We start from the raw sequence: 14928 nt of genomic DNA on the forward strand, positions 1-14928 counted from the left end.
AGAGAGAGAGAGAGAGCATAGGAGTTAAATTAGCACCTAAGAATTAGTAATATGTAAGACTTAAGTTAAGAATAGATTAAGATTTTTTATGTGATATAATTGTAAATTTTAAAAGAGTGCAATCCTAAGAAGAGTCGCTAATAAATATATCTATCTATCTATCTATTTATCTATAAGAAAATATACTTACAAATTGTACAAATTGTAAAAAATTCTGGAACGTATGTACCTCGCACACAGCACAGTCCGAGCACGTGCCACATACACAACTTCCCCACTCTCCACTGCTTCAGCCGTTCAGTCGCAGGCTGCAGGAAAAGTATGCGTAGTAGTGTTTCGCAGTGAAATAAACGCGCAACCGTGACGAATTCAAAACATTCAAATAATGACACAGAACTTTATATTACTTAAATTTTTATAGTTATTAGGGCTTCAAAATTGATTCGGATTTAAAATCTATTCAGATTTATTCAGATGTTCGTTTATCCGAATTACGAATAAATTCCAATCACTTTTTGCAAAAACTATATACCTAATATTTTTTTAATCGAGGCGAACAAAGAACTGAAAATCTGTAATAGTGACTTTCAAATATCACACGATATTTCGTCATATTCCAATTAATTAGAAAGTTTGAAGTTACTTATCGCTCATGCTCTCTTCATAGACGTTAATGCATCAAAGAAGAATAGCAGAAACATTTGGGAAGAGTATAAATTTCACAGCAGAAAGGAGTTTTATATGGTTGTGTTTCCGAGGCCGTTCATATATTTGCATGCATTTTGAGAGCTCAAAGATGAAATTTATACGTAAATTTTATATGAATTTTTTGAAACGCATTTACGTTCTTCGATGCAGGATGCTTTGAATATGGTAGCCTGTTCTATAGTGTCTGATTCAATCGTATCGTAACCACATGCGGCACAGATCTCCCTTACAGCCAGGGAAAGTTACTTTTTTATGATGATTTTACTATAACTTTTTACAATTTGTTATGTTTATTTGTTATGTTTATTTTACCGTTACTTTTTTATGACGACATATATCAAGATCAAGTTTATTGAAAGTGAAAATTCTGACCATATATTTATTCGATTATATTACTCAACATCACTTTCTTCACAGCGTTTTTTAAAGATGCTCTCTTATAAATATTTAATAATGAAAAGTAGTGATTAATTATTTATTTTAAATAATTGTTGTTTTGTATATTTTTAATACTCAAAAGTATTGTATACATAATATACATGTTTTGTACAGACATACATATGTCGTCAAGGTCATGGTCATTGATGGAGATGACTCTTTTTTTTATATGTTACCAGAAAGTCTTTAAATGTTTTACACTGTAAACATTTTGACGCACAATGTCATTAAAAATAACTTACGAAGTAAATGTATACACATGTATAATAGTAACTCAAGGATAATTGCAGAAATCAGAGCACTTAAAATAACGATATATAGAGGATAAGCGTTCAGAAATACAAGTAATGTCAGACGCCAAACGAAACGTCGTAATTAACAACAAAAATAAGAATAAATTTAAATATATTAATTGCAAACAATAAAAACGTATACAATCCATCCGATTATTATTCGATAATTACGTAGCCTTTGGCGCGATATTTCTTTGGCGCTCCGAGAGTTTCTAACGTGTCGTCTACTACAATAAGTTCACGTAACACATTTTCAATTCCTTTAAAAAATTCATTTAATTAAAATCCATTTAAATATTGGATTATGCGATACAGAAAAAATTATTGTAATTTTATATTTGAGTAAAAATTATTATTGCAATGTGTACAGAAAATGTGACAGATAAAGCGTTATATTAGGTGTACAACTTTGCTTCCGCCGTTTTTTTTCCAAAATTCGAGGCTTTATTGTAAAAAACTGGTTATACATTTATGATTGAAAGTATTGTCCATCGCTGGCCACTACTTTCTCCCATCTTTCGGGTAGCGTACGAATCCCGCGTCGAAAAAACTTGTCATCTTTTGAGGCTATCCACGAATCGATCCAATTTTTTACTTCTTCATAAGACCGGAAGTGCTGGTCAGCCAGGCCGTTTGATCGAAACAAGATAGTCAGAAGGAGCAACGTCTAGAGAATACGGCGGGTGGGGTAGGACTTCCCATTTCAACGTTTCCAAGTATGTCTTGACCATTTTCGCAACATGGGGTCGAGCATTGTCATGCTGCAAAATCACTTTATCGTGTCTCTCGTTGTATTGTGGCCGTTTGTCTTTCAATACTCGGCTCAAACGCATCAATTGCGTTCGATACCGATCGCAATTGATGCGTTTGAGCCGAGTGATTGTTTCAGTCGGTTTTAACAGTTCATACACTACGCCGAGCTGGTCCCATCAAATACAGAGCATGACTTTGGACGTCAAAATCACCGTTCTTGAAGCGTTGAAACCACTCACGATACGTTCTTTCACTAATAGCGGCCTCACCATAAGTATTTGAGAGCATTCGATGAGCCTCAGCCGCAGATTTCTTCATATTGAAGCAAAAAATTAAAACCTCCCGCAAATGACGAGAATTTGGCTCGTAAACTGATATTTTCAATCGAGAATAACTTTATGATGCAGACACAAATCGACTAATGTTTCTATAGGGTTATTGACAGATGCCCAAGTTTATTGTATGACGTCTATGATCTATTTATTTCGACCACCACTTACCGCTAAAGCCATCTATAGGAAAACGGCGGAAGCAAAGTTGTACACCTAATATTATAATAATTATATTATATATAAGCATTATATTATAATATAATAATTATATTATAATAATGTAAACATTAAAATTAATTTGTTCAAAAAATTTTTTATTTTTTTTAATTTAATTTTTTTTAAATTTAGTTTTTATTACAAAGCTCTATGAAAAAATTACACAGAATAATAGACATAAAATATGATACAATGGACTATAGTAACTTGCAAAATTGCTGTTACAAAGTTTATCAACAACAAAAAATCGGAAACGCTCTAAGTACGCTCTATTTCGCTGGAAAATATTTCCTCTGCATTGAACGTCGTATGACCTGGCCTCCTTACCTATCTAGTATTCCGTACTCATTGCGATCCCGAATCCAGGAGTTCTCTCTGTGTGAACTCGGGTAACTCTTTCGCTCTATGGCGTCAGTCGTGGTTTATTTTGTCCTTTATTTTGTTCCTCTTCCACAGCACTTGCCAATGTTCTTTTAAGTATGGCCATTGTGGATTTAGTGTTTTCGATGAGCAAGGAATGAAAGTTCGAAGTTTCCGACCCATGAGAAGTTCCGCGGGATTAAATCCTGTTTCTAAAGATGATGTTTGGTATGCTAAAAGGCTCAAGGCTAGTCTCTGCTCCTTTTTTAAAATGTTCTTGATTATCTTCACGGCTCCCTCAGCCTGGCCATTGCTCTTGGGATAGTTTCGACTGTTTGTAACTATATTGAATCCTAGCGGACGAAGTTTCTATACTCTTGGGAATCCATGGACCCCAAATGGGGTCCATTGTCCGATCTCACTTCTGATAGCCGTGTCGACCAAAAATCTCTTCCATCTTGCTTAGGACATGATGTGTCGTAATCAATCTTAGATAGACTACCTCTGGATACCGGGCCAAGCCATCATTACTAAATAATGTTTGTTATCTCGCTCACACAAGTCCACGGCACCTTTTGTCTGCTTAGAGGTGGGATTATTGTCAATGTCTTCACCGATTGTGGTCGATGCTGCTGGCAAATTTTGCACTGGCTGCATTGCTTTTTAATGGCGTTGCCTGGCCACTATACTGTTTGCCTTGCTCCTGACATTTCTGTTCTCCGAGGTGTCCTTAATGAATTCGTTATATTTCGAATTATAGCATCTCTTCTCGCAACTCATTCGAGATGTATTTTATTCTTGTGTTCGGACGATGATACCTCTTCGGTCTCCAGTAGAGCTCGATGTTCTTAGTGCTCTTAATTCCGCTGGGATATCCTTAGGATATTTAAACCATCCGTTTTGGATGTACCGCTTTGGCTATCGAATCTCGGTCTTGATCTTTTCGCATTCATTCTAACTGGGTGATGTCTGCTGCAATTACTACGTGTGCATGGCATTCTATTTCTTCTTGCAAAATATCCTGTTCTAATTCCTTTTGTGACAACGGCGCTCTGGATGTCTACTGTCTGCAAGGCTTTTCCTAGAATATATTTGATTGTGTAATCGAATCTAAGCAATCGCATTCTTAACTTTTGCAATCTCGGAGTTAGTTCACTTATTGGTTTAGAATTCAGTAACACTACTAAAGGTTTATGATCCGTGCGGAGCATTAAGTTTGATGCTTCTACGATAAACATTGCGAATTTTTCGCATGCCCAAAGAACTAGCGCTTCTTTTTCAATTTGAGCGTATCGTTGCTCCATCTGTGCCAAGGTTCTCGATGCTTAATAGATGGGGCGCTACTTGCCTTTGTGATTACATTACTCGTATGCAGTGAATACTGACGAATCTGCTGATATCCTTATTTTCTTGTTTAGATCGAAGAAAGCGAGTAGCATTGGCTAATTGCTCATTTATTCTAGCGAATGCTTTTTCTTGCAATGCTGTCCATACAAATTCTCTATTTTTTTTTTTAATAGCCTCTCTGAGAGGCTTTATTAAATCCACCAATTGCTCGATGAATTTTAGTTGATAGTGTCCACGGCCCAGGAATCTCTTGACCTCTGTAGTATTTTCCGATCTTTCTATGTTGATGATGGGTTTTATTTTGTTCTTATCCGATTCTATGCCTCTCTCCACTGAGATGTAGCCTAAAAATTTGACACTTCTCTGTCTTATCTTATATTTCCTTCGATTTAAAGTTATTTCGGCTTTTTGAAGTTTTTTTAACACAGCTCCCAAATTATCATCGTGTTCTTCTTCCAATATTCCATAAACCAGAATGTTGTCAATCAAAATTTACTACGCCTTTTGATTTATCCAAACTCTGGCTAAAGCCCGCTGGAAATGATTCCTCTGATCCCATCGGCAAAATTTTGATTGAAGCAAAATCTCTTGAATGGCATGATGTTGTTAACAATTGGGACTTTCGTCGAGAGATATTTGGTAATAGTCTTTAGCATCTAAAATGGAGAACCACTTAATTCTCGCTAGCCTTGCGAGAGTTTCTCTCTTCTACTCTTCTTCTATCATGTAACGTTCTCTCACTACATTTTTATTTAGTTACATGAAATCCACACAGATTCTGACATCTTCATTGAGTTTAGGTACCACTATCATCAGAACACACTACTCTGTGGCTTCTTCTACTGATATAATTATACTCATTCTAGTCATTCGTTCTAGTTCCTTCTTTATCTTTTCTAGGAAATGTATAGGAATGCGTCTCGAGGCGCCTATGACGAAGAGTTTCGCGTTCTCCTGCAGTGGTGTGACTCCGATGTGGTATGGCTTGTTTCTTCTTATGCAACCTAAGCCTTTGAATACTTCTGAGAACTCTTCTTCCGGCCTTCTGTTTACGCAATTGTTTTCCCAATAAATCCTTTTTCCTGTTTTTTGTTCCATGCAAGTATATGTAGTTATCGCTGGTCGATCTATTAAGAGTTGAATCCATTCTTTTATTACATATACCTGATTAATAGTCTTTCTAACAGTCCCATATAATTTCCATTTGCGCTTTGCCTAAAATGGGGTACCTCTTCCCACTATAAAACTGCGGGACTTAATTTAACTTTGGACATGTATTTTCAATATACCTCTTCATTAATTACAGTTACGTCTGTGCCTGGATCCACTTTCATGTCTAATCTTTTATTATTTATTGTAATTGCACTGTTAATATCTATGGAAGTTCGGGCCTTGTCTCAATCGCCTCTTCCTTCGCTCCAATGAAATTGATTTCTTTGTTGTCTTTTTCTTTATATCCATCTTTTTCTGTCAGATTATGATTTTTTCTTTCTTCTTCATACTATATGCAGCCTAAAAATACTTCTTCGCCTTCTTGAGAGATTATCGCCAATTTTGCTTTACTATTTGTTGTTTTCATTCTGCTGAACTATCTCATGTATTTTTTTCCTGCACATAGCTCCCCAGTGGCATTTTATTCTACATTTATTGCACAGTGACTCTTTCGCTGAGCATGCTGAAAATGTGTGTTGGGAACTGATGTCACATCGTCAACATCGCTTATCTCTGTCTTTCCTTTCTTGTCGTGCGGATTGTTGCTTCGCTTATCTTTAAGATTTCTCTTCTGTCTTATCTAGTTTATCTCAGAATTGTCACTTTCCGATATCTTTCTTCGTATTAAGCCTTGCTAATGCCTAATCTCTTCTTTCTGGCGCGCTCGTGCGATTGCATTTTCTAGTATTAACTCAGCGTCAAGCTGTAAAATTTCAGAGAGTTTCTTGTCTTTTCTATTCCTACTATCAATCTATCTCTAATTTAACTCTTCTTTCAAATCTTCGTTTGCACATCTCAGCTAGATCGATTATAAATTCTTCTACCGATTCCTGCTCTCCTGATTAAAACGTACTTGTTTCAACACTATATTAAGTCTTAAGCGTGGAACACGAACTCTTACATAACACATAACATAAGAACGTATACCAATCAATATCCTTTGTTTGTTTCCTTTCCATGAAATAAAGAACTTTGATTGGTTGAATTTCTTATGCATTACATGTTATGTAATATGTAAGGGGCTTCACACAATAAAAGGAATAAGGAACAGAGAACAAAGAATAATAATTTCAACTCAGAAACTGTGTATTCCACAATGCATGATTTTTAATAGGTTGAAATTCATATTCTCTGTTCCCTGTTCCTTTTATTGTACGGAGCCCCTAAGAGTCTGTGTTCCCAGTTTTACATCAAAATGATTATCAAATTTCTGTTTGACCGTTGTAACTGTTCGCTTTTGACATGCTTAATCTAAAAGAAAGCAAGATATTTTCTGTGCGTGCATCCAGATAGAGATTAGATAAATGAATTGATTTATTTGTGTTTCGTTTGGCTGCGCGTATAATCCATTGTCCTGTCTGTATCTTTCCCATCTTGTTGTCCATTTTTCGGATTTGAAACTAAACGGGCCAGGAGAAGGAATTTGCGATTACATATACCATTGGCATTCTTGTACTGTTGACTGTATCGTAATTCTTCTATTTTTTTTCACGCCATCATCATGTACGCTTGGTTAATACGCAGGAGACGAATGTGATTCTTCTTAGGACGCAGGAGAATATAATGCATACAATTTTCATTAGACGGATACCTTTATTGACGTAACAACATGACCACAAAGAGAGAGAGAGAGAAAGAGACAAAACCTCTCTTTCAAGGCAGCAACCCTTGAATACATTTATTCCCTAGATTGTTTACACTGCGAGAGCGCTAACGCTGATCGCATATCACACGCCATCCATACATAAAACACACACACACACACACACACACACACACACACAGAGTGCCCATACATAACACACACACACACACACACGCGCGCGCGCGCGCGCGCAAGCATCTACACACATACCAGTTACATCAGTCTCGCTTAAATGCTGTGACTGACGCAATGAAATGCGAGACAGCTGAATGAAATTAGAAAAAAGAGAGAGGTTTTATAGATACAGAAAGAAAATTAAAATATTTACCTGATGAAAATATAAAGCTTATTAAAGCATTAAAGAGTGTGAACAAAGAATTTTAACGCTTCTTAAACACTTCATTGACTTTCCATTGACTCTTAGTGGTTTTAAATATTCATACACACTCCACGAACTCTCCCCAAACGCTCCGTAAAGTGTGCCTGAAACATATCTCCCACAGGTTTAAAATTTTTTTTCATTAACGTTTCATACGCTCCTCAACACTCCGCAAAGATGCATTGAGCGTACTGATGCACTTCCTAAACACTTCATTTATTAATACTTCGTCTACACTTCTTAAACGTTCGGCAAAAAGTGGAGCATTCACTTCGTGTACACTTCTAAAATATAGAGATAAAAAAATTTATTTTAAAACAGAGTGTCAATGAGCTGTAAACGAAGCGTCGTTGAATAGTACGCGGCACCGCCACCAGAGACTTAGCGAGAACTTCTCGAATTTAAAAAACCACACAGACTAGGATAAAAGATGTAACATTGAAAGATTTTTTTAGTTGTGTTCTAATTTTTGTGAAATAATTTTTTGAAGTGAGCCCCTAGGATTCCAAGAAGAAAGCATAGCACTTTTTTTTACATATTTACCGAATAAATGAAATATATTTTAAAATATCATTTGCTTACTAGGACCTCGATTATATTTCATTCATATTTGTCTAAGAACTCGACGATGCTCCGTTTACGTTCTTTAGACTGCCTAATCATGCTCCGTTTGAGCACACAATGAACATTCTGCTCGTGTTTGCCGACTTATCTATACTTTTATTTATGTTTCTTTAACATTTAGTTGACGCTTCCTTTACATTCTATGTTCCAATTTTCGCTTCTTACGGGTTTCATTTACGTTTCTATTACTCCCTCCTTATACTTCCTTTACACTCCAATTAACGCTTTATTGACATTCGGTTTACGTTTTATTTTTATTAGGGAGATTTACTTACATGACTAATAATGTGGTGAGTCAAATTGAAGCTGATAACTTTGATAAAATATTTGATATATTGAAGGTATGTATAATGCTCTTTGTAATGTAAAGATAAGTATAATTACTCTTATAATAATAATATAATTTATTAATGTAAACATAAAATGTGATGTTAATTTTATTATTATTTTTTACTATTATTTTTTTATTTTTATTCTCAAAATATTTTTATATGTATATGTACATATAATTTTATGTAGTTACATGTATACACTATCATAGAATTTATTTTCGTAAAGTAAAAAATTTATATCGCAAATAAAATTTGATTTCGGCTTGTTTTTTGCCTTCTTTCTCTATTTTTTGCATTGTAAAAATTCAAATATATTAATATATTAATAAATTAAATACAAATATATTAATAAATAAAAAGAATATCACAAGAACTATTGTATATCTATACATATTGATGGATTGTAAAACGATGGAAAAAAAGTTAATATATTAAGATATCATACAATGAATTTAATATGTTGTTTTATCTTTTTTTAATACTTGATGAGGGACAAAACGAGTATAAATATAAAAGAAAGTACACTGGTACTCATAAGTCTTCTAAAGCGACACTCTCTTATTTCTCAGAAACTAATTATTGCACTTTATTAACTAACAAAAACATGATCTGTTTAGTCAATTAAAAAATTGTAAATGCATAATTCGTATATTTGTAGCTTATTTCTATACAAAATCAGTTAAAAACAAATTTTATGAATGCGAAAATAAAATTTTTATGATTTTCTTTTGCAAATTGCGTAATCAGTATTTATTTTTTTCTCAATAATCAGTATTTATTATTTTTTCTCTCTCAGTTTTTTCATAATACGATTTTAAATATAAAATCAGGATGCAGCGTAAACCGGCATCCATCTGTCTCTAGAACAAATCATCAAATTAACCTAATTTTTTGTTATTTTATACTGTCAAGTATTATAATTCCATCGAAGCTGAAGACAATTGTACATATGGGAAACTATTGCGTTACATATTTGCATTTTGCAAAACAGCATAAAATAAATAAGCACATAAGTTGACAAAAATTTTTATATCGAAGTAAAAAGATTCTGGAAAATCTTACATATATACTTGTAGATATTTTATACAGATAATTTCTGTATAAAAAAATAATAGGAACATATATATATATGTAACATATATTATATTACTGCCTACCGTGTCAGTTTTGGAGCCCATTTTGTCAGACATTCATTTTTGCTTATTTTACGAAAAAATTAATTATTATAAACAGTATTATAAAAACTGTTTATATTATCTGATAAAAGATACTTTTTAGTTTGTCTTTATGTATTTAAAATTTTATTTTTATTTGTTTTAATAATTAAAAAACATTGTTTAAAATCAAAATGGTATGGTGGTATCGGCGACCTTCCCTTAAATGTATAAAATAATATTACGTTATATTAGAGGAAATCGGAGTTTCATAACTGGTTGTCACACAGGATTTATTATCAACAAGCTAATAACTCAATCATGTATACTCTTTTTACTGTAAATTGCTGATTAAATTGTGTAAAATGGTTTGCGCCAAAATCATTTATTACTTACATTATAGTCTGCTCATTTTACCAAACATAGTTATGACAATGAAAGACATAACTTTGTAATTCCATTTTTGCAGACGCGTACTATAAGACAAATTTCATTAAATTAATTTGTTTGAATATTTGATTTCAAATTTTTTAAAATTTAGCAACTTTTATTTCTATATTAGAAGATACGAAGGTATTCATTAATAAATATGGTATTATTAAAACATTTACTAAATAAAAATGTAACGATTCTTATTGCAGAACCAAAATTCAGATTTTCTTGAATCATACGCGAATTTTGTGTTATTAAACATATTTTGTAAGTATATGAGGTATCTTATCTAAACAAAAAATATGTATCGAAAATATTATAAACATGTATAAGTAATTTATGTATTTTATATTTTATGTAAAAGAATTTAATTCTATCTTATAATGTATTATATTTTATTATATTATTCTTTGTACATTATTATTCTTTCTTTGTGTTCTTTCTTTTAAAATTTGATATTAAAATACATTACATAAAAAACATTACATAAATTATATATGAATAATTAAATATGAAATATAATTAAATATAATTAAATATGAAAACATTCAATTCCAGCAAGCACAAAGTTACACTTATTTCTTATTTCGTATTTCTTAGATATAATTTGTCATATAATACAACATGATACAACTGCAATATAATACGTTATATTGCAGTTACAGTTGTAACTTGGTGTTTAAAATAAAAAAGAGGATCATTACACTAGCACTTATTTTACTATTCATTCTCCATTTTTATGAATACTTTTAGGAGTTTTGAGTGCATGGTAGTCGGTAAGTCTATGTATAGCCTGACTAAGCGCTCAGTGAACTCTTGTATTTGTTTGTTAGTCTGTACTTTTAGATCTAACGGAATGTCCAATTAGATGTAAGAGCACTTAGTAAGTCGAGTTTGTAAAAAAATGATTATTAAATACATTTTCCGCTAATTATTTAACTTAAATTAATTTCTTAACTTTTGTTTTAAATTTTTGATAATAATATTTAAGAACTAGTGATTAGTCATTGAAACATAAAAGAAGGAATTTTATTTATTATGTTTATAATATTGATTGGGACTATAAATAAACAGAGCCTTCCCTACATCAAATAATGAAATATCACAGATCTTCGTTCGTAAGATCTCTAAAAAAATTGAAAGTTTATTTTTTAGAATTTATTCGCTGTGCGATATATTCGATATAATGTCTTTTTATTAGGAATGATTATACATAGTTTTAAAATATCTGAATATATTCATAAATAGTTGATATTTTTGCTCGATATGTCTAGTTCGAACCCTCGATGAAAACTTAATTAGTCATGTTATTAGTTATGTTGCTGGAAACTCTAAAAAAAGTTGATAGAGAACGATTGAGAATAATATAATTCCTATCAATTTGTATCGTTTTCTATAAGATATATTGTTGATTTTTCAAGCATCAGATAATAAATCTTATCGTATTTTATCAGTTCCTATAGATTTATATTCTGTTGGAAACTAACGATAGAAACTCTATCTTTTTTTATCGTATTCAATCTACTGTATCTAAAAGAATAATAAAATAACGAATTGGCATTCATCCGTTTCTATCGTTTACTTAACGAATAACAATCAATCATATATTAACGATAAAAATAAAATCGTTATTAATCTGAAATTTATACTATGAGTTTCTATCGGTGATATACAAAACTATAGAGGTTCCATGAATTTTATAATGATTTCAAGGAATCTATCCCACTCATTACGTGATATTATATATATGACTGCATTAAGTGATATTATACTCACTCATATTTCACATATGAAAATCCTTTGTTCTACTAATTTTCTTTGATTTGGATTTATTCAGTTATCGGATATATTGACTTATCGCTTCTCACTGATTATAGCACGTTATTTCATTGATAATTGCATATATAAGACACTCATATACGAGACCATCGGCTTGAAACGAGAAATAAAGAGATATTGAGAAACGAAAGCATTCGCGAAATAAGTGATCCCGTGAAGCGATATGTACTCGGACTTACATAGTTGGCCGGTCTTCAGTTCATTGGAGCCGGAATTCATTTCCCAGATTCACATAGTTATGATATTTGGTAATTTGCTTTGTTCTCTTCCTTTATGTATTATTCTTTAGCAATATTACTTTATATTTAATGTCCCAAAATAAGTAAATTGCATAAAAGGGCCTTAATTGTGACAAGGGACAAGATAGTATGCGTTTTGGATCTCTACGATTGTTTGGAGATCGGAAACAAAATCTCAACGCCATATCGGAAGAAGGTTGAGGATTTATGCGGAAAAGATATAAAAACGTTTGCATATAGCATGGGACCTCACATTTTAGCACTCACGAATGGAGGAGAGGTAAGAATTTAGTAGGAAATTGTACATTGGGATGAATTTTTAATTGATATCTTTGTAACATATCTCACTAGAATAACTGCATTCTGATTCATTCTTTTTAGACTAATATGTAATTTTCATTAAATACAAATTTGTTAAATATTAAATTTCATTTTGATAATCTTGTAAAAGTAGTTGAAGATAGAATAGTTAAGTCTTCTCCATAGAAAAAGATATCATCAAAACCTATCGACGTGAATGTCTGCTTTATCACAGGTAATATCACTATGGTATATACAGATTAAAGTAACAATGTGATGTCATCTTTTGATAACACAAACTGACATTTTAATTCTTTTTTTCTGTTTGAATAGAAGATACCATTTCTGATGTATTTTCGCACGCTGAACATTCGGCAATGAAATTGCTCTATTACGTCAGGTTTTCGAGAAAAGTGAAGTTAAAGGTGTCAAAATTGACATATTTGTGTTTTTTGACATATTTGTGATTTTTTTTGCTAGCGAAATAAATTTTTTCTATTTTCGTTTACGCCATCTTAAAATGCCAACTTCTATCTTTAAAATATATTTTTTTTAACGCCGTACGTTTTTTTTACCGAGATAATCTCTGCGTAGTCATAAAGAAAAACATTTTTGTGTCAAAAATATTTTTGAAGAAAAAGTTTTAAGAACTGTGTGATGATTTTAGTAGCAAGATTTTTAAGGTCACTAAATCTGAATCTGAAATCAAATTTTCAAAATTCAAAATGGAGGACCCAATATGGCGGATGGAAAAATTTGTCACCGCAAAAAATTTTTTGTAATGACAAATTTTTCAGCCATATTAGATCCTCCAAAATCACACAGTTCTTAAAACTTTTTCTTCAAAAACATTTTTGACTTTTCTCAAAAACTTGACGCGGTAGAACAAATTCATTGCTGAATTCGTGTTCAGCGCGGCAAAATACATCGAAAATAGTATCTTTTATTCAAAGCAGCAAAATTCACATCGACCAGTGTAATCTTTTATGGTCCCTTTACGCAAAAGAACAATCACGCGTCCAATGAATTCTCCATTTTGTGCAGACAGCCCATTTTATCTCCACATCACTAATAAGAGCAGGCACGAACTCAGGAAGGGTGCATTGCACTCAAGTTCCTCGTATCATAACCCATGTGATCACAAACTGTACAAAGTGTGGTTGTTCTCTCCGTGAACCACCATGGACGGACTCACTATAGAGAGTATAGTGATATCACAACTTGTTTGTGAGCCTTGTAAGTCTATTGTGACATCACTGTGAAGTTTTTTGCTATGGGGAGGAAATGCTTATGTACAAAAAAAATTGATATTTGAATTTCTCCATTTTACCATTTTTTATTCGTGCATTCAGCAATTCTAAAAAATTATCAAAAGATTTATGAAATCGCCAAATTAAGCAACACATTTATGAGATGTTAGAATCAATAATAATAATGTCTATGAAAGGTATATTCCTGTGACAATGTTGATTGTCAATTGGAGAATGGAACATGTAAATTTACTTTAATGAAGATGTCTACAATTGAAAACAGCCAGAACATGAAGCGCGTCGTAGACATCGCATGTGGCTGTTACCATTCCATCATTCTAACTAAGAATGGCGAAGTAAGTAAACATTGTATGTCGACAGTAACCTTCTGTTATCTTATAAACTAAATAGTCGGTTTGATTAAGGTGTATGCTTGGGGATCAAATAATAGTGGATAGATGGGTAACAGTATTTATGGACTTTCGACGACACCTAAATTTGTTTTGTCTGATGTTGTTTGTATCTCCTGCGGAATGACTTTATTATGGCTGTTATCAGAAATGGCAAAGTGTATGATTGGGGCAGAAATAACGTTGGCCAGCTAGGCAACCATGGGAGTAAAAATGTGACGCAAAAGACTCTTAGTATAGAGACAAACAACATTAATGGCAATAATTTATTACACGTTAGACGTCACTGGTAAAAATTTGTCTCATAATTTTTCTTCATAATTTTTCAGTTTTTTACATAACACGTCATATTTATTCATAGAATGATCATTTTTTCATAAATACTCATAAATACTCACAAAGCACAATGAAAAAATATGACTTTTTCTATCATATATATTTTGTCATTATTTGTAAGATTTTATCCTTTTAAATATGTCATACATTTTTATATTTTCTCATACAAATGTATTTTATTTCTCACGTAGCTGAGAACATTTTTTCTCATAATTTCTCATTTTTCAAAAATCCCAAAATATCTAAAAAAAATGTCATTATGCTTCTTCATATTCATAAATACTCATAAAATACAATCTGATTGCACTTTATTTAATTAGTATATATAG

General features: G+C 32.2%; 1 pseudogene; it reads left to right on the forward strand.

Annotated features, from left to right (window-relative positions):
• Positions 1-12227: 12227 nt before the first annotated feature.
• The window catches only part of LOC105621721, a 6038-nt pseudogene continuing 3337 nt past the window's right edge, over positions 12228-14928 (forward strand).

The sequence above is a fragment of the Atta cephalotes genome (assembly GCF_000143395.1).
Source record: "Atta cephalotes unplaced genomic scaffold scaffold00037, whole genome shotgun sequence".
Taxonomy (NCBI): domain Eukaryota; kingdom Metazoa; phylum Arthropoda; class Insecta; order Hymenoptera; family Formicidae; genus Atta; species Atta cephalotes.